We start from the raw sequence: 22,464 nt of genomic DNA on the forward strand, positions 1-22,464 counted from the left end.
TTTTAAAGAAGAAAGCCGTACTAAAACAGCAACACTCCTCCCACCCTACCTCATTTTAGTGAATATAAAGGGTGATTTTTTAAGAGCTTGATAACTTTTTTTAAAAAAAAAAACGCATAAAATTTGCAAAATCTCATCGGTTCTTTATTTGAAACGTTAGATTGGTTCATGACATTTACTTTTTGAAGATAATTTCATTTAAATGTTGACCGCGGCTGCGTCTTAGGTGGTCCATTCGGAAAGTCCAATTTTGGGCAACTTTTTCGAGCATTTCGGCCGGAATAGCCCGAATTTCTTCGGAAATGTTGTCTTCCAAAGCTGGAATAGTTGCTGGCTTATTTCTGTAGACTTTAGACTTGACGTAGCCCCACAAAAAATAGTCTAAAGGCGTTAAATCGCATGATCTTGGTGGCCAACTTACGGGTCCATTTCTTGAGATGAATTGTTGTCCGAAGTTTTCCCTCAAAATGGCCATAGAATCGCGAGCTGTGTGGCATGTAGCGCCATCTTGTTGAAACCACATGTCAACCAAGTTCAGTTCTTCCATTTTTGGCAACAAAAAGTTTGTTAGCATCGAACGATAGCGATCGCCATTCACCGTAACGTTGCGTCCAACAGCATCTTTGAAAAAATACGGTCCAATGATTCCACCAGCGTACAAACCACACCAAACAGTGCATTTTTCGGGATGCATGGGCAGTTCTTGAACGGCTTCTGGTTGCTCTTCACCCCAAATGCGGCAATTTTGCTTATTTACGTAGCCATTCAACCAGAAATGAGCCTCATCGCTGAACAAAATTTGTCGATAAAAAATTTTCGAACCGAACACTGATTTTGGTAATAAAATTCAATGATTTGCAAGCGTTGCTCGTTAGTAAGTCTATTCATGATGAAATGTCAAAGCATACTGAGCATCTTTCTCTTTGACACCATGTCTGAAATCCCACGTGATCTGTCAAATACTAATGCATGAAAATCCTAACCTCAAAAAAATCACCCGTTATTACTATTATATATATAATCTATTAATTCGTAAACAAATTGTAAACGACTATAAGCTTCCAAAAAATATATATAAAAATTAAAACCCTCCTCTTTTCCATTTAGCCACGTCATATCATCTACATAGATTTACATATCGTCAACTGAAATAACGTATCATCAAAAAATTCGAAATTGAGTGTCTTATTGATTACGCTTCACCACTTCAAATTAAAAAGATAATATTACATATGTTCAACATTTTCAGGTTCTGCACTCAAATTTTAACCAATATTAAATTTTGTTTTCACTCCTATTCTGTTTTATTGCGTGTTTCATTCATGCCACTTTAAATTTCTGAAAATGTTGTTATGTTATTTTGCATTTCAGGTGACGATATGTATGTATGTAAGTATATTTTCTTACTCTTTACTGTCATAAACACCGCCTACGCTATAGACGAGTTAAGAGACGCAGTTTACCAGGTCCAAAGGATTGGAGGCCTTCCTCTTACTCTGCTTCAACGGGTTGGCACTGAATCTTATCTTGATTTACTGAACTACAGCAATGTCGCTGTATATCTCGTACAGCTCGTCGTTTCGTCGGCTGCGACATTTGCCGCAAACATAAGTAATCTTCCGCACAACCTTTCTTTACAAAACTCCGACTCATCATCGTTGATGTCTCCGCAACGTATAGAAAGAGGTATTGTATAGCAAGAATCCAGAGTTGTTGGCAATAGGAATTTTGCGTTGGATTCCACGGCTGATATTATGGTTGATGTTAAAACTGTTCTTTTAATTCGCTGAATTATGTCAACGTCATCATACGAGTATATCTCATACAGCTCATCATTCCATCGAATGCGATATTCGCCGTGGTCAACGCGCAAAGGACCATACATCTTTCGCAGAACTTTTCTCTCGAAAACTCGCAACGTCGACTCATCAGTTGTTGTCATCGTCCAAGCCTCTGCACCATATAGCAGGACGGAAATTATGAGTGACTTTTAAAATTTAGTTTTTGTTCGTCGAGAGAGGACTTTACTTCTCAATTGCCTACTCAGTCCGAAGTAGCACCTGTTGGTGAGAGTTATCTTGCGTTGAATTTCCAGGCTGACGTTGCTGGTGGTGTTTACGCTGGTTCCAAGATAGACGAAATTATCTACAACTTCAAAGTTATGACTGTCAATAGTGATGTGAGAGCCAAGTCGAGAATGCGACGACTGTTTGCTTGATGACAGGAGATATTTCATCTTGCCCTCGTTCACTGTCAGACCCATTTGTTTTGCTTCCTTGTCCAGTCTGGAGAAAGCAGAACTAACGGCACGCGTGTTGAGACCGATGATATCAATATCATTGGCATACGCCAGCAGCTGTACACTCTTATGAAAGATTGTACCTGCCCGATTCAGTTCTGCAGCTCTAATAATTTTCTCCCGCAGCAGATTGGAAAAGTCGCACGATAGGGAGTCGCCTTGTCTGAAACCTCGTTTGGTATCGAACGGCTCGGAGAGGTCCTTCCCGATCCTGACGGAGCTTTTCGTGTTGGTCAGCGTCAGTTTACACAACCGTTTTAGTTTTGCGGGGATAGCAAACTCAGACATCGCGGCATAAATGCAGTTCCTTTTCGTGTTGGCGAAAGCAGTTTTGAAATCGACGAAGAGGTGGTATGTGTCGATTCTCCTATCACGGGTCTTTTCCAAGATTTGGCGCATAGTGAATATCTGGTCGGTTGTTGATTTGCCAGTTCTCAAGCCACACTGATAAGGTCTAATAAGTTTGTTGACGGTAGGCTTTAATCTTTCACACAATACGCTCGATAGAACCTTGTACGCGATGTTGAGGAGGCTTATCCCACGGTAGTTGGCGCAGATTGTGGGGTCTCCTTTTTTACGGATTGGGCATAGCACACTTAAATTCCAATCATTGGGCATGCTTTCATCCGACCATACTTTGCAAAGAAACTGATGCAAGCTCCTTATCAGTTCTTCGTCGCAATGTTTGAATAGCTCGGCCGGCAATCTATCGGCAACCGCCGTTTTGTTGTTCTTGAGACGGGTAATTGTTATTCGAACTTCTTTATGGTCGGATAATGGAACGTCTGCTCCATCGTCATGGTTTGGGGAATCGGGTTCGACTTCTCCTGGCGTTGTGCGTTCACTGCCATTGATCAGGCTGGAGAAGTGTTCCCTCCACAATTTATTTTATGCTCCGGTCTTAAAACCTTCTGTAAGCCGCCGCATCTTTTCGTAGAATTTTCGAGCATTACCCCTATTGGCCAGCTTATCAAGCTCTTCGTACTCACGCATTTCGGCCTATTTCTTTTTCTGTCTGCAAATGCGTCTCGCTTCCTTCTTCTACTCTCGGTATCTATCCCATCCCGCACGTGTTGTGGTCGATCGTAACGTTGCGAGGTAGGGAGTATGTTTTCTCAGCTGTTTTTTGCATTTTCTGAAAACCAATGGTTTCGATTGCAGGTGTGCGTAAAGAGTTTGAAATACCGTCCCACAGTTCCCTTATACCGAGTTGTTGACGAGTGCTCTCAGAACGCAGGTGTGCAAGTCTAATAGAAAATCGTTCGGCAATATGTTATGATTGCAGCTTCTCGACGTCGAACCTTCCTTGTGTTTGTTGACGTGCGTTTTTTGCTTCACAGAGGCGGGTGCAAATCTTGGCTGCAACAAGATATTTGTCCGAGCCGATATTAGGACCTCGGATACGTGTCTTTTGTCTATCACAACATGATCGATCTGATTGGTGGCTTTTCGATCCGGAGACACCTAGGTAGCTTATGTATTTTCTTGTGCTGGAATCTAGTGCTACAGATAACTATATTTCGGGCCCCGGCGAAGTCGATCAGCCTCAACCCATATGGGGATGTTTCCTCGTGGAGGATGGATTTTTCGACCGTAGTGCCGTATTGATTTTATTTTTACTAAATTTAGGCATAGCGGCATAATGGCGGTTCTTTTGTGTGCTGTTAAGAGATGCTTTAAAATCGACAAATAGGTGGAGTGTCTCTTTTCACGGGTCTTTTTCAAGACTTGGCACATGGTGAGTAGCTAATCAGTTATTGATTTTCCAGGCCTAAAGGCACACTGATAACGTTCGATCTGTTTTTTACAGTGAGCCTTAATACGCTTGATATAATCTTTTATGTGATATTGAAGAGGCTTACCTCACGGTAGCTGGCATGCTTTCCTCCAACCATATTCTACAAAGAAGCTGATGCATGCTCCTTATAAGTTATGTATTTGAATAGCTCGGCAGACAATCCATCGGCCCACTGCTTTTTTGTTCTTTAGACGGGTAATTGCTACGAACTTCTTCATGGTCGCTCCGTACTCATCGATGGGGGAATCTTGTTAACCATCTCCTGGTGGTATGCTGTCACTGCCATTCGGCAGGTAGGGGAAGTGTGCCTTCCCCAACTTTAGTATGATCTGGGCATCAGTCACTAAATACCCATTGGACGGTCCATATAAGTACGCTACGGTCTTGAAACTTTCTGTTAGTCGCCATACCTTTTGGTCGAATTTTCGATCAATGCCCCTGTCGGCCAGCTGGTCAAATCTTCGTACTCACCCATTTCATTGTCTGCAAATGCGTCTCGCTTCTCTCTTCTTCTCTCTTGGTATATATCCCATTCCGAAACTCTTTTTGTCGATTGTAACTTTCCGAGTCTGTTTTCTCTCCGCGGCAACCCGTTTAAAACACTAGAAACTGTCTTCCGTTTATCACAGTATGATCAAAATTTTTTTTTGCTAGAATCTAGTACTACAGATATGTACCATTTGGGGATGTTTCATTATCGCTCCAAGCGCTTATAGAAGACATTTTTAGTCACATCGCCTTTCTCTTTCGTAAGAGCGTGGTCGCAAATCAGCAATATGTTGAAGAACTTCGCGTTGATGCGGATGATGGCTAAAGGTTCAGCCACCGGGGTAAATTCCAATACTCAGCGACGGAGTTTTTCCCCCACCACAAATTCCGACCTCAGTCCTTGTGCCACCCATCGCATTTCTTGGATTGCGGTGGTATCAGCTTTTACTCTAGCGAGCACATCAACCAGCTAGGCAGCGGCATTTTCCCTATTAAGGACCGGATATTCCAGGTGCATGTCCTTAAATCGTAATCCTTAATGCGTTTGCAGTGTTCATCATCAAAAAGGGGGTCACTCATTCGATGCTGCTTTCACATAGGGTTTTTACGTGGCAGGACCCAAACCAAGCACACAGCCCTTGGGAGGGAAGTTTTGCCTTCTCATTTTAGACCTCTTTCCAACGTATGTTTTTTTGCTACCCAAAGGATACCATATGTTTAGGCACGGTAAATAATAGGATATTATTCGAATAATTTAGATCTATAGTTACTACTACTTATGAATAGTTGGACCGCATTTGTAACAAGTACGGAAAGACGGGTATTGCCGAAAATTTGATACTCTTGCATCTTGCAGGATCAAAGCCGGTTAAATACCTCTATATTTTGAAAATTTAAAAAAAATGTAGCGAAAAGGTTTACCGTCATTATTCGAAGAAATGGTCAATGGCTTATCAAACATTTTGGTTGCATATTAACTTATTTTGAAATTCATACACTCTCTGAATTTTATGACTGTATTTTACTTCCCATCAGCAAGAATTAGACTGAAATAATTGGAGGTATAGAATTGGAAGGGCTGTTTGAATAAATTTTTTGTATTGTTCAGGTAAACTTGAGAACTTTTTTCCAACATTTATTAAACCTATATATTAGGGTGTTTTTTATTTAACTATTCATTTTTTTCAGTCCCGTCACGAAATTCCCTTAGTCTAAAAAAATTTCTCTTAAAGTTTTAGCTCTTAATATTAACATTAAGAATTGGACCAAGGCTTGTAAAAATTTTCCATAGAAAATACACTACAATGGTGAGTTTTTATCTTTAAATTCCTACAGATCAGATGTATTTTATGGCATCGCTTTGACTTTAGACGCATATTTCTCATAGTTGTTCACTCTACAAAAGTGCCCAGTGCAACAAAGTCGTAACTCACACCGGCGAGGTAGTACGGGGCTCTAAACCCGATTTTTTCCAAGAATTTCACATTTTTTTTGTATATATCTCGTAAATGACAGGAGCTATAGAAAAAAATTTTATGACAAATTTGTAGGAAATTTTATTTGCTATAAAAAAGATCCAAACTCAATGTCGCTATCATTAATACTTCTCGAATTATTCAGCTTTTTAAGTAAGACTGTATGCAATTTTCATAGATCTTTTAATACATACCATCTATAAAAATTCTATTAAGCCTTACTTAAAAACCCGAATATCTCGAGAAGTATAAATAATAGCTATTTTGACCTCGAACCTTTTTTAAAGCAAATAAAATTTATCCTGGACATTTTTTCTATACCTCTTTTCATTTATGTGACATATACAAAAAAATACGAAATTCTTGGAAAAATCGTGTGAGTTATGACTTTGTTGCACTGGCCTCTTTTGTAGAGTGAACAATTCTGATGCATATGCGTCTAAAGTCAAAGCGATGCCATAAAATACCGCCTATCTGAAGGAATTTAAAGATAAAAACTCACGATTGTAGTGTATTTTCTATGGAAAAGTTGTATAGGTCTTGGTCCAGTTCCTAATGTTAATATTAAGAGCTAAAATTTTCAAGGAATTTTGTTTAGGATATTTTCAAGGAAATTTCGTGAGGGGACTGAAAAAATGAATAGTTCAATAAAAAAAAACACCCTAATATATATACTATATATAGGCCGCAAACTCATCCGCACGATTCCAAATCGTGTATGTTAGTTGTACGGGGCTAAAGCAAGTTTTCACCCGATTTGATCTATTCTAGTTTGTACTAAATTACCAAGATAGCATACCTCAAATGGATTATTTGTTCAACGTTTTTTTCAAATATATATTTGCTTGAGGGGGTATTCTACTCTGGAAATCAAATTTTGGGCAGTTTTTTGAATTTTATTTAAAAAAAAAATATTTTTAGTATACATTTTCTTATGGTGTTTTTATGATATCTGAAGAATACAGAAAAAAAATTTACAAAAAATAAGAGAGTGTGCTTATGACCGCACGACTGAAGTAAAACTTCTTTCTCTCTGTCTATATGTATATATATGAATGTGTGTGTGCAATATATACATGAATGCACATATACATATATTTATTTCCTACAAATATTTAAATTTATTTTATGTTTTCATTAGTAAATTAATATTTTTGCATAGATCTTTTATTTTTTTGCATTGTTTTATTCGTTATTTTCATTATTGGGTACATCAGTAATTACTGTGGTTGATTGTAAAACTGAGACAATAGGCTTATGATACGAGAAATACGATACATATATTTTAGAATTAAAATTAGACAGAAATCTAGAAAAAACTGCATCGATTGTTGTTCCATGTCTTGTAGTTGGCTCATTACGGTCATTATTCATTTGTGATTCTAATTTATCTCGTAGAAAGTTTCTCAAGAGTTGTCCATCTTCGGATGCGAAATTAATACTGAAATCTCTTGCCAAGATTAGTGGCAACGTATGATAGTTTTCTCCTAGTTCTTCAGAACCTACTCGACCATAAATCATAAATCTTCTGTATATAAACTTTATGATATTATTAACTGTGTTATTGGGCGACATGTAAACAACTACCATTATGATCGTCCAAACACGGGAAAAATTAGGAAAAATTATTTTAATTTTATTTCTCTTTATTTTTATTTAAATAAAGTAATATTTCAAATAAATTATATTTATTTCCACTATTACAAAGTGAAGATGTGCAAAATGAACTTCATTTCTTCAAAGAAAATTGATGACCTTCATGAAATGTGCATATTCGCATTATTTCGTTATCATTTCCATATTTGTACCAATAGAATTTCTATGGCATATACATACATACATATGTATGTTATTTCTTTCGCACATTTGTCTGTATGTTACGAAAACAAATGCGAGCCACATACATATGTACATATGTACATACATTCATAATAACAAGTGTCGCACGCATCTTTCGCATCTCCGTTGTCACGGACAATCAATGGCCGAAACTCAAAGAGTCACGCCCGGAACACATAGAGCGGGGCAGGCTGCAAGCGACATCTGTCAAATATTAAAATACACACGTTCTTATGGACACAGTTATGTAGTTGTGCAGCTGGCTAAATAACTGTGTCCTTAAGAATGTGTGTATTTCAATATCAGATTCAGATGGCGCTTGAAGTCTGTCGCGTTCTATGATTTCAGCACATCAATCTGTCGAAGCATTGACGCGACGAGACGCGAAAGAAACTAACAAACGATCGCCGATTGTTACCGCTTCCCTTGCCGCTGTAACAGCTTCGCCTTCCAACGTGCATACATACATGTATTTATGTCTCTTCATATTCTTGCGTATGTGAGACAGAGAACATAATGTATTTTGTACACATTTTCGGTGTCAAAATGAAACAAAATATAAACAAGCAAAACGAAATTCTTCGTTGGGAGTCTCTTCATATTCTCTTCTTCGATGCCTTGTCATCATATGCCGTAAATACATATATTTCTGTCTCTTCATATTCTCGGTTAGAATATGTGAGAGAAATGTAAACAATGTTAAAATTGCGAGGCGAATTCCGACCTTACATACAATGTTAACAAATTTTATGTTCTCTGTCTATACTTTTAAGTTCTCTGGTTCTTGCAAATACGTGAATATGCGCGACCGCTTGGTCTTTTAATATGTACATATGTTAAATGAAATGTCGTAAATTTGGCAACGCGGTGAGCCTTCTCTATATTATACGTTCTCTGCGTTCGCCTCGCCTGATCACACTTTTCGTTACACGTTCGCCTGATCACACTTTTCGTTACGCGTTCGTCAGCTTACTACTCAAGCCAAGCGCGCCTAAAGAAGTTTTACTTCAAAATATTAAAAATTAAAATAATTAGAGGTGGGGGGAGAGACAGGTGTAAAAAAGAATGGCGCATCCTGGTGACATTGATCCTGACCCTCCTGGTGGTCTGAAAAAAAAATTCAAAAGAAATTCTTAATCAGTAAGGATGGTGTTATAGTCCCCTCAGGGAACACGAAACATTTTTTTTTTGAAAAATGGCGACTGCCTAAAAATAAAAATTATTTTTTACGCTTTTTTTGAAATTCCAGAATTTTTTTTTTTAATAATAAAAACAAAGGATTAAGGATTATATAAAGATAAAGGATAAAGAATTACATAAAGAAGGTTCACACAAAATTTCAAGTAGTAGTAGTTTCGAGAAAAACGCGTTTAAAAAAGTGAATCTACCTACCTACCGGGCTAGGTACTGCGTCACTAAAGAAACTGTAGCGCTTAAAATAATTTTAATTTTTAAAAATTCTTTGGAGGATATGTTTACAAGGGTCTAAGCTTTAAATATATGAAAAAAATCTAATTTTTCAAAATTATAGAGTAGAATACCCCCCTTGATTTGGGGCTTGAGTTGTGTGCTGGAAAGTGTAAGGATCCTGTGGAATTTAAAACTTTGTTATATGGGAAGTAGGCGTGGTATTGTCTGATTTTGCTCATTTTCACGCCATAATGTAAGAATGTCAGAATAACATTACGTTCTTAATATGGATGCAACCGACAGAGTAGGTCCCGAGATATGCATTTTTAACTACATGTTGGCAGTCCCACTAAACCGAGATAATTATAATCCGATTTAACCAATTTTTTGACCGTTGGTAGGGGTTGCCATGTGATTTGCTCTGAGCGAGTTTGGTTGCTAAAGATTTAATGATTTCGGAGATATGTACTATATGTACATTAGGGTGTGCCATTCTGAGGCAACCTTTTTTTCAACTGAAAAACAGGCTCAAAACTTTCGAAAATGTGTAAAAAAAGTCACTCAAAAGATGAGCTCTTAATATTAGTATTAAGACGTGCCTATTTCAAATTTTCTGTTTTCCATATAAATTACATAGAAAAAAAATATTTTTTTTTGTGGTGGTTATTGTGCGGAGGTTTTACATGTGCCCCGATGGCTGCCAGTAGGGATGGTAAACTCGATCCCGATTCTACTCGAGAATCGAGTTTTCTCGTAAAATAATCGATTTTTCGAATGTCAAGAACCGATTCTTAATCGACTTCCACTACTGGAGATCGATTCCGAAAAATCGATTATTTTACGAGAAAACTCGATTTTCGAGTAGAATCGGAATCGAGTTTACCATCCCTACTGGCAGCTATCTTCATATATCTTCACGAAATTTTGGTATGAGTTATTGCTAATAGAAATAATGTAATCTCCGATTCCGAATTTTTTAGATCGGTTGACTATAGGATATAGCTGTAATGCAAACTGAATAATTGGAATCAAATACTTGCATGGAAACTTCCTCATTTAACGATATGTCTTCACGAAATTTGGTATGAGTTATTGTTTATATAAATAATGTAATATCGAAAGAAATTCTTCAGATCGGCTCACAATAGCATATAGCTGCCATACAAACCGAACGATCGGAATCAAGGGGTTGTATGGAAAACTTTCGCATTTGACATGGTATCTTCATGAAATTTGACATGGATTACTGCTTAAGGTAATAACATAATCTCCGAAAAAATTGTTCAAATCGGGTTACTATAGCATTAGCTTACATACAAACTGAACACATAGTTACTAAAAGAAATACACCTGTGAAGAATCAATTCGATTTCGACTATTTTCAGATGTAAAATAGAACAGCTTAAATACACTTTTAATTTACAGTTTTATTTCGACAACGTGACTGTCTCTCAATTTATATAATATAGTATATACTGTAAAGTGAAAGAATTACATATACCGATATAGTGCTGTGCATTTCATTTTAATCAAATGTGTTAATTAGTTTCCCTTAAGAAAAAATTGAGACATGACTGTGGGTGATGGTATGCAGCTGGGCAAAATGAAATAATTACCACGCCCATAAAATGTCGATATTCGAAAATATTTTATTGCTACTAACGAAAATGATTTCATATCCCGCTCATACATACAATGTCATTAGTCATGAAATATACAATGTTATTACACTATACAATCCCTCAGAATAGGTCAAATATTATACATATGTGAAGTAGTTATACGTGCCAGTAAACCACAGATAGATCAGTTACTCTTTAATGTATCTTTTTATAATGTAATTAAGGGGGAGATATCTTTAGAATTTTCAAAAAATTAAAATTTCTTTTTTCGCTCTAATCAATTTTAAAACTATTCATAAATATAGTCTTGGAGTTTCATAGGTTTACTCCAAATATTTTTGAAGAAAATGGCCCAAGAACCATTGCACTTCATGCTTCGGTCTATACAACCGGAGAACTTTGAAGCTCGTTTCATCGAAACTAACTTTTTTCATCACTGCGAGCAAATTATTTAAAAAAAAAAATACTTTTTTCGATTCAGATAAGAAGCCTAGTCAGAAAGTTGACGGCCGCAAACAAAAAATGTCAATCAACGCGATCGTTCAGTAATAAAATTGGAAAAAATACCTTTTTTGACTATACTAAAGGTATCCCCCTCTTAATTGAGTATCTTTTCCTGATATTATTATTGCCATATATCTTTCCATATGTGTGACATAGGTACAATATTATAGTCTTTAGAACTGTGTAGTTAAGCTTATTTCAGAATGAAATCGGCAAACACCTTTGTCTAGCCTTAATAATACCATACTTTAGAGCAGTGGTCGGCATTTCATAGCAAAATTTTGCAAACTAACTTCACACGTACGCTTACGCTCTATCGTTCAGTCATTGCCGAGCCGTCAACGAATTAACATCACGCAAGACTATAGCGCAAAACCAAATATGCCCTGCGAAAAATATTTTATGATTCTAAATGCCTTTGATGCCATGCAATGCCTTTTATGTTCCAAGTCTTTTAAAGATAATAGGGAATATATCCTCAAAAGACAATTTGTTAATTTTCATTATACTATTAATTAATAATAAAAATTGCTTAATTTTAATTCCAATTTCTCACTGGGCTACTATTTTTTCGTGTTCACCAACACAGTGACAGATCCTCTCATGCCGACCACTGCTTTAGAGTATAAAACCAGTCATAAAGAGTAAAGTCAGCCGGATGTAAGAAAATCCTGATATTAGTTACACATTTCCATTTAGATTTTCTTATTGGAAAATCTGCTATTAACAGCTGTTTTTTGTTTACAATCAATTATGCAAGATGTCTGCAAATTTTATACAAAGCATATTTTGAACCCTTAAAATTCGGATTATTTAATAAGCACATTCCTTCAATAAAGTCCATTTCCTGAATAGCAGAACTTATTTTAAATTCGATTATTTTGCTTTTTAAACTTTGTTTAGGCATTTTATAAGTTGGAATTTCGTTGAACTAAAATTGTAAACAATGAACAGCTGTTTGTGTAAAAATAAGCAAATAACCATACAACATAGGGTGCTCACGGAGCATAGAGGTTATTTTTAATCCATTAATCACATAATCCGATAACCACCTTACCGTGAACAGCCTAATTCATTTGTATTGTTTGTATACATATTTTGATTAAAATTTCTATTGCCTTGTTTTTCCCTCACATTAAAATCTCTATTTAAAGTCTGGACACAGATGGATCTATATCCATAGGAGTCGATTAGAGAAAATTATAATGTGTATTGTTATTTGAAGGGTTGTTCCTTATATTATGTCCCTTAGTGGGGTATTTAGTCCTATTATAACAACGTAACAATTTGATATAATTTTTTGTATTTATTAGTTTTTTTGTGATCCCTTTCTTAAGAAAGGAGGCTTTCCTATTCCGGAGTTCATAATCGCAGAATTAAGCTTTAATTATAAACCGGAGGATTTTTTTTTGTTATATGGCTGATTGAGCCTTTAATTATTTATTTATTGATTTGAATTGGCCGGATAGGTCTTAATTTTTTATGATTCTCTGGAGGGTCCCCCCGAGGGTGGTGAATCGCAGCTTTTGAGTATGTAATTTATTGGTTGTACAAACCATTAGTTATATTCTTTAGTTTTTTGTTTTTTAATTTTGGGAAATTTCCTTGTATCATGAGCGCCCTTACAGAAGTCGCAATGTGACAATTTCTTATACAAGTATTTAATAGTTCGGCTATTTCCCATTTTTAGTATAATAATAATTAATTTTAAATTCAACTTACAAATATATTCTGTTGTTGTCTCTGTTGATGATGTTGTTCTTTATAATTGCCGCTGCCGCTGTTGCCACCTAGTCGCAATATGACTATTTAAATATATTCTGTTGCTTTCTCTTTTGATGTTGTTGTTCTTTATAATTGCCGCAGCTGCTTTTGTTACCGCAGTTGATATTATTTTATAAAATATTTGTATATTTGTGATTTAAGTCACTCTTTCTCTTTCCATAACTTTGTAATTTGTTGATTAATTATGTTTTATTTAATTATTAATTTTTAATCGATTATTTAAAAAAATTTAAATTTCTTGTTTTTATTATCCTGCGATTGTCACTTCGTTCCTTGTTCTCACTCACTTTATTTCAGTTTTTGTTTGATTATCAACACACTTGTAGTTTTTTTTGTTATATTTTTAGTGAAAGTTTTCCTTACACTTTTTTAGTCACTGCTACTTTTCTTTAAACCAGTTAAAAAAAAGGTTTTTTACTTATAATTTTTTTAGACAGTTACTTTCCTTCTAAATCTTTGGTAGGCACAAATAGTTTTCCTTGGCTATTTCTTTTTAAGGGGGTATTCTACTCTACAATTTTGAAAGATTCGATTTTTTTTTTCATATATTTAAAGTTTAGACTCTTAAGAACATATCCTCCAAAGGATTTTTAAAAATCAAAATTATTTTAAGAGCTACAGTTACTTTAGTGACGCAGTACCTAGCCTGGTAGGTAGGTAGACTCACTTTTTTAAACGCGTTTTTCTCGAAACTACTTTTTTCCACCGGCATTATCTCAAGTTCTATACAACCGATTTACTTGAAATTTTGTGTGAACCTTCTTTATATAATCCTTTATCGTTCCTACCAGCATCGTGTCAAAATATTTGTTTTTAATATTTTAAAAAAATTCCGGAATTTCAAAAAAAAAGCGTAAAAAATGATTTTTATTTTCAGGCAGCCGCCATTTTTCAAAATTTTTTTTTTCGTGTTCCCTGAGGTAGGGACTATAACAGCATCCTTACTGATTAAGATTTTTTTTTTTTCAGAACATCTTACTGATTAAGATTTTTTTTTTTCAGAACATCAGGAGAGTCAGGATCAATGTCACCAGGATGCACCACTGTTTTTACACACGTCTCTCCCCCCTCTAATTATTTTAATTTTTAATACTTTTTTGAACATTTTTTTTCTGTATTCTTAAGATATCAATAAAAAAAATTAATTATATTCAAAAAACTGCCCAAAATTTGATTTCCATCTATCTATCTTACCCCTTTAAAATTTGTGTAATTATGTTTTTTTATTTTTCACTTTAGTAATCACTAATAGTTTTTACTACACTATTTCTTTGCAATTACCTTTTTTTCACTTTAGTATATACTGCTTCTTTTTATTAAACTATTTTTTTATAGAAGACTTTTTTAATTATTTTTCACTTTAGTAGGCACAGGTACTTTTTATTAAACTATTTTTTTATAAAATATTTTTTTTTATTATTACTTTATTCTTCACTGTAGTAGGCACTTTTTACTTCGTGCTCCACGTTGGGCGCCAATAAATTCCCGCGACGAGGGAATTTAAAAAAAAAATGCGCGGATGAAATGAGAGCACGTGTAGTTCTAATGGATTGCCAGATACAAATCAAATCTTTAAGCGTTCTGTTTTCTTTACAATTATTATTGTTATGTCTTCTTGTGAGGGCGAGCGATATTGTTTTGTATGTTTCGCCTTCAAACGAATGTTCTTAGGCTACCCAGAGGATACTTGGTCCAAGACCGGAAGTCGTGAGCTGCTTCAGCAATATGTAAAATAATCGTTTCTGGCCACTCCTAAGTGAATGGCGATCAGGGAACTTTCCTCACTTGCGTGAACTACACATGACTCCATCGTTTTCAACAAATAGTTGCTTTTTATTTCATTAAATACTTATTATCAGTGAAACCTCAAAAGAAAATGCGCAGGAGAGCAAAGACTTAAAAAAAATGGAGTGAGGAGGAAACCCATTTGCCTCTAGAATATTTGCTAGAAAATGTGGAAATTGAGGTAGTTCTTTATACAATTAGCTTTAACTAAACACTTTAATATGACTTTTTATAGAAACCAAACGCCCAGATGTACTACCAAAAATTAATTGAAACAAAAAATATCGACGCGACTACGGACATGTTGCGCTGCAAGGTCCGGTACTGGAAGCAGATGAATAATACAACTGAGAAGTGGCGCAAATCGTCAGGTGCTGGAATAGACGTTGGCGATGATGTTTCCTCAATAAAAGGTAAATGCGGCTTTAATATTAAGTGAAACTTGTTTGGTTTTTTAAGAATTCTCCGTTCTTTCAGCAAAATTTTCACAAATGTGATCGAATTATGAACGGTTTTCGGTTCTATTTAGGAGTAAATCCGAAGCCAATTGTGTTGTAGAGACGTACAACCCTGAAGTGTCACAATACTGCAGCGATTTTGTAGACCTTGTAGAGGTAGTGGAAATTGCAGCCGAATCATCACAATCATCTGCGGAACCATCGGGTTCACTTAACGACAAAGCAGAACAGACAACAGTAGGAGCAGAGGTAGCAACAGTTCCTCCTACCCCTCCGTCGTTCTTCGAAAAAGTGAAAAAACGTGCTCCAAAGAATATTCTTAGTGAACTTAAAGATTTGCAGAAGAAAAGAGAACAGTTTTTTGAGCAACGAATAGAAATTCAAAATGAAAAGATAAATTTGGAAAAGTTAAAACTAGAATTGGACAGAGAAAAGTTAAATAAAGAGTTTGAAATAAATAAATGAAGTTAGAGCAAAAGGAAAGACTGGCAATGATTGAACTATAGTACAAATATAATATATTATATAACAGTTTTATATGCTATTGTTATGTATAATAATTTTTAAGAATGTACAAATGTATTTAAATGTGATATCTTGAAGTGATACATACTTTTTGTATGTATGTAAAAATGAAAAATTAATTTTTGATTTAATTATAATTTTTAGTTTAATTAAACAGTATTTGGAAACATAAGATGATATAACGATTGTCTTTTTAATTCAAAGGTCGTTTCTTCCATTTCTTCTTCATAAATGTCTTTATGTGTACTCTCGTTGAAATTCTTATTTTCACTGTTATCAAATAGTATATATAGGGTGGGCCATATAAAATTTTAATTTAAAGATAGGGCGTAAAAAATTGAGTGTAGTGTTTGCTGTATGGCACGTAGCGCCGTCCAAGTCTTCCTCTTCAATTTGCTTGAAGAAAAATTCGGTTAACATTGCGCTATATCGCCCACCATTGATGGTTACGGCGGTTCCTTCTTCATTTTCGAAGTAAAATGTGTTCATGATTCCACCAGACCAATTTATATTGTGAAAAAACAACATACTAGTATCCATTCGTTACAGTATTTTTTACTACTTTTATTTCGAATTCGAATCCTGAGCTCTTTTAGACTGCAAAATTGCTCTTTTAATAGGGCGAAACAGTGTTCAATTCTTACACGGTATTTGTTATGCTGTTTGTTCACTTTTTTCTTTTCAAATTGTTGAGAGTTGCTTCTGTAAGGCGTTATAATAATGTCACTGAGGGGGTAAGCAGAGTCTCCAGCAACCCACTCCTGTCCTGAAAATAGTCTTGGCAGATATTTGTTTAGTGAACATTTTTTAAATATTTTTGCATCGTGAGTAGAGCCATTGTAGCCATCAACAACATCGTGAATTTTGAGCTTGTAGTCACAAACCATTTCAGCTTTAATTGCATATATATGATTTCTGGAAAATAACGCTTAAAAATTTTTTATTGGGGATTCGGCGAATTTTATTTCATCCACGTAACCTACACAAAATGGTAGTTCGTTGAACGTTTCTCGTACTATGAAAGAGCGCTAAGTATTATCTGGCCAATATATATATAAATGGAGTTGTTTTAAAAATGCCTTGAATAGTCTGCAAGTAATATTTGTTAACGCTCCTCCGTCACCAATCCCAAAAGTTGACGCAATTTTTCGTATCGATGCTCTTTCTGCAGAATCGGGAATTGCTTTCCACTACATTTTTTAAAAACTTCGTCACTGATATGAGGGTCAATAAGTGAGCAAATTGAGTTCGGTCTACATGCAGCATTTGACGGAACCGATTCTCATCCATTGTAGTTAAAATATCATCGCACCACTTAACTGACTTTGAAACAATATTTTCTACAACTCTGCGACAGTTTAGTGTAATGAGCAAATCATCATACACCTCGTCAATGGTGTCTTCATCTTCACTGAATATGATTTGAAATAATTTGAAAGTTAGTTCCATGCTCCTCTGTACATCAATTTTAAATACTTACCAGTAATAAATTTGATCTGCTGCACATAATTTTCAATTAAATGACTGACAATTTTTGATTTTGCACTTTGTTGAGGCATTTTTACTCTTTAATAAAATTGAATCAGCTGTTTCGGAATAAAATTTACAATACTACAGAGTTAGAGAAAAAAGTATGTTCACAGTTAAGGCTTTTAACGAAGTATCAACTAACGAATTACCAAATTAACAGGTTCGGTCTGAATACCCTATTTTATTTTATGAGAGTAGTTTGTGGTCGTTCCTATGCCTGATTATATTTCTTAAAAGAATAATATTGCTGTCTTCGATTCGCCAATCGATGTGAAGTAGCCAATCGAACACTTTATACCAACTGCTCAAACAAACTGACAGCTCTGGAAAAGATAAGTATGTACATATACAATATGTTTGGACGCACCGAGATGTTTGACAATTCGGAATAAAAAAAAAAACATTTCTATAGAGATTTATCAATATTTTCAAAATGCGGAAGTGCTCAGGAGGGGCTCCAGCTCGGAATCATCATCAAGTTGGAAAGAATTAAAGCGAAAAGAAAGGAGCAAATACAGCCTTTCCGAAGTGAGTAAGTGTTATAACTAAAGCGAACTTAAATTAACGGTTGAATGGAAAATGGACATACAAGGTCTGTCGCAAAAGAAACAAAACTTTTTAAATATAACTGTTTCTGGTGGTGCCACCTGTTAGTGGGTATATGAAATAAAAAGTTTGATCTCTTGTTGACATTTCCTAAAACTTTTAAGACAATTAGATAACTACAATCGATGTTATCGATCAAAAAGTGACAGCAGCTTTTGGACGATGGAGCCATGTGTAGAAGTTCACGCAAGTGAGGCCAGAAACGATTCTTTTACATATGACTCAAGCAGCTCACGACTTCCGATCTTTGACCAAGTATCCTCTGGGTAGCCTAAGAACATCCGTTTGAATGCGAGCAAAAGTAAGAAGACGAGACCTTCCCTCCGCAGGGTTGTGCGCTGGGTTTGGGACCCACCACATATAAACAGACCAATGAAAACTAAACGACAGCCTTGCTGTTGTTAACTCGGCTATAATCGCGTAAGCGGCGTCTACCCCAGTAAAGAAGAAGAAGCTTTTGGTCATCGGTCGTAAAATGCATTTTGAACAAAGAGCTAATATTAAATTTTGTTTTAAACTTGGGAAAACGTTTACTGAAACATTTCAAATGATAAAAAAAAGTTTATGGTGATCAGTGCCTATCTCGTAGTAATGTGCATGAGTGAATTAAGCAATTCCAGGAAGGTCGTGAGGACGATAGCCATCACCGAAAAAAATTCATTTTCAGAAGTCAAAAATAAAGACAATGCTGATTTGTTTCTACGATTCCGAGGGTATTGTACACCGAGAGTTCATCCCACATGGCCAAACGAATAATGCTGTGTTTTACCTTGGTGTTATGAAGCGTCTTTTGTCACGCATTCGTCGTGCTCGACCACAATACCGTGAGGCACTGATTTTTGGTCACTGATTTTTTGACAAAAAAACTCCATATTAACCATTAATCACTCACCCTACTCACCTGGCACCCTGTGATTTTTAACTAATTGGAAAACTTCATTTGCTCATGAAAGGACACTGGTTTCAGGACATTTCAGCTTTCCAAAGGCGACGACCGATATTCTCAAGAGCATTCCGAAATTTGACCTTAAACACTCATTTGAAATGCTAATTGACCGGGCTAAACGCTGTATCGAAGCACAAGGAAACTACTTTGAATAAAAAAATACAACTTTTGAAAAATATTATTATTTTGTTGTTTTTTTTAACAGTCCTGTTTCTTTGCGACAGACCTTGTATATTCATACATATTTCAAATTTGTTGACTTTGTTGTTATTTTCATACATTGCTTTCAGAGAAATATACAATTAGCGTTGTGCACAAAACAAGTTCTGCTGGAAGAGAAATTGTACCATCAAGAACAAAATTCTATAAATATTTATATACATGTGGTACATTAGTAGCTCCGTCACGTTTCGGGCAACTTTCTAATTTGTTTGGCGTTTCTTTTTCAACTTCTTGGACAATATCGATGGTGCAATTTGGCTTATATATAACTATTGGTCTTGAGTCTATCAAATGCCCACAAGGTGCTGAAGTTGCAAAAAAAAAGAAAACAGCAGCATTGACATCTGCATAAAGGTTCTAAGAAAAATAATGACAATTTTTTCGATAGAAAACAAGCCTATAGCCTTGTGCTTCAAGCAATAGTAAATGCGGATAAAAGGATCACATATTCGGAAAGTTTATTTACGAATGAAGCTTTTATTTTGGGTGATTCAGCTTACCCTGTCACAAATTGGTCAGTGCCACCTTTTAAATATTATGATTACTTAACCGCATCGCAACGAAATTTTAACAAGTTGCATTCGTCATCTCGAATAGTTGTAAAAAACGCTTTTGGTTTATTGACCAAATCTCGACTTAATATTATAAAACCGATTTTTCGTGCTTTTGCGCACTTTTATCGCATATCTCAGCTAATTATCAACCAATTAGGAGATTTATTTGATATCGCACAACAAACTTAAAATTTACTATTCTGTAAGAAAACTTTAAAAGTTCTAAGTTCTAATATAATACAAAGAATACGTTTAATACCGAGATTAACGAATGTTTCTTTCGAAAAATCGAATCACGAGGTAATTGATTGTTAAACTTTCAATTTTTTAATGTTGTGCAGTATTATTTTAAAATAAATGCGGACTAGTACCAGAAATAACTTAGTAAGCTTTTAACTTTTAATAAGATGATTACTAACGTTTCAGGTCCAAATTTTAAATCGCGAAAAAATTCAAAGTATTCGAATGTTTGTTACGGTTACAAAACCAAAATACTTAAATGCCGAAGTGCCTACAAAAAGTGACTCCACTGATGCTAGTGAGACATAATTAATAGAGAAAGAATTCCGTCCCTTTAAATCAAAATCAACGGAAAGGCACTTGATTTTAAATTTTGATTTCTCCGACCCCACTCATCTGACACCCTTTTCAATTGGTCCGACCCCGTCGAAACAGCACGTTTCTTAAGCCTCCCTTTAGATAACGTCCACGACAACTTAGATAATCCTCACCATTCTAATGGGGATTAGATAACAGTTAAAACAACAACAACAACAATCATGAGAAATATTTAAAACATATGGCAATGACACATGATCCCAACTGTACCCAAATTATTTATTTTATTTATTTATAAATGTGAAAAAAATAATACAGTTATTATTTTACACGAAAAAAGGAGCACTGGCTGTCAGGACCTTCGGCTCGCTGGTGGATCTAAGGCTAGATGACTAAAATTAAGTTCTATTGTCCACGCTTTATATATTTAAAATTTTCATAATATCTATATACATGCTTAAGTAAAACAAAAACAAAGTTCTTATCTAAGCTAGGTAGGATGTCATATGAAATGTTTTAGACCGCATTTATCCAGATATTTTGATATTTTTGTAATGTTCTCGAGAGACGTAGTTTTCAAAAGTGTTGTAGGTGTTTGGTTATCGAAGATAGTCCTCCTGATTACTGTGAAATGGTGGCATTCGTCGAGCAGGTGGTGGACTGTTAGTGAAGCCCACGGGCAATGTTGGCAGTAAGGCGGACTGGACCGAAGTACGAATGTGTGGCTATTGTGTGCCCTAAACGTAGGCGGACAAATGATTTAACATCGTTACATCGACAGTTTGGTGGATAGGTTGGTTTGCTCCTATCTGGGTTATTTACAGTGTATTGGTGCTGGATGTGTCTCCAACTCTCGATTAGCGACTTGTTGTTGGTGTGCCATCTTATATATGTCTTTATTCTCAAGAAAGTCAAACGTAACGAGCGGTTCACTAGCCGCTAGTTTAGCGCGTTTATCCGCCAGTTCATTCCCGCGTATGCCGGCATGGCCTGGAATCCACATTAGTTTTATATTGGGGCTATTTTCAGTTAATTTGCTCCGGATGCAAGAAATGATGTTAGATTTATTCATAACATTTAAGGCCGCTGATATAGTTGATTTGCTATCTGTGCAAATAATTGCTTTCAATTTGGAATTTGAAGCGAAAATGATAGCGTTGAGGATCGCTGCGGCTTCTGCTGTGTAAACGGAGGCGTAGCTTGGCGGGATTCCAACTTTCATTGTTGCTCCTTTGTCATCGACGACTGCGAATGATGTACTTGTCTCGGATTTGGATCCGTCCGTGAAGATTAGAGTCCATTCAGGGAGAAGAGAAGTTGTAGACTCTGCAAAGAGTTGTTGATAAATGGCGGGGTTGGTGTGACTTTTGTTGAATTTCCACAAGCTTAAAATGAACGATGTATGTTTTAACTGCCAGGCGGGAAATACTTCTCCCTGCCGCAGCAATGGCACGGTGATTCCAAGCTTTCTGGCGAGTTCTATACACAGTGAAATTGTCGATTTGCGTCCAGGCTTAATTTCCCTTTGGAGGTCCGATCTTACTGTTTCGTAAAGAGTACTGTTGTAACATGTAAAACGCTTAGGTATAAGTTTCATTAGGTTCAGTTCGAATCTCTCTTCGATTATGGGTAAGCTGGCTTCCAATAGGACGAATTTGGTGGGCGATTTTGGAAACGCGCGAATGCTTCTGCTTACTGTCATGTTGCAGAGTTGATTAAACAATGTTTAGATGAAAGATATTAGATAATATTCAGTCGGGCAGCCAGTTGCTTTCTTAAGTACAAACAATGTTCCTTAAAGGTAAGTTTCTTATCAAAAATTACACCTAAGAACTTAAGACTATTAGTGTTTGAGATAGGGCTGTTATTGTAAATAATTGAAAAGTAATCACATTTGTGCTTGCGACAAATGTGGAAATTTTTGCATTTATTTACAGCCACATTGGCGCCCGAAGATTCGGACCATATATTTAGATCCCTAAGAATATTTGTGAAGTCTCGTCTAACAACATTTAAATCATTCAGTTTACTGAAAACAACACATTATCAGCATAGCAAA

At 35.6% G+C, this 22,464-nt stretch overlaps 1 protein-coding gene and 1 long non-coding RNA gene across 3 annotated transcripts in view; one reads left to right on the top strand and one right to left on the bottom strand.

Annotated features, from left to right (window-relative positions):
- The window catches only part of LOC115065857 (uncharacterized), a 150,471-nt gene that overhangs the window by 113,895 nt on the left and 14,112 nt on the right, over positions 1–22,464 (bottom strand). The window lies entirely within an intron of this gene.
- LOC125776814 (uncharacterized) lies at positions 10,240–14,410 on the top strand. Its single transcript, XR_007421989.1, has 3 exons — positions 10,240–10,392; positions 10,444–10,565; positions 14,224–14,410. It is a non-coding gene; the product is annotated as an uncharacterized LOC125776814 (long non-coding RNA).

Source organism: Bactrocera dorsalis, chromosome 2 (genome assembly GCF_023373825.1).
Source record: "Bactrocera dorsalis isolate Fly_Bdor chromosome 2, ASM2337382v1, whole genome shotgun sequence".
In the NCBI taxonomy this organism is placed as follows: domain Eukaryota; kingdom Metazoa; phylum Arthropoda; class Insecta; order Diptera; family Tephritidae; genus Bactrocera; species Bactrocera dorsalis.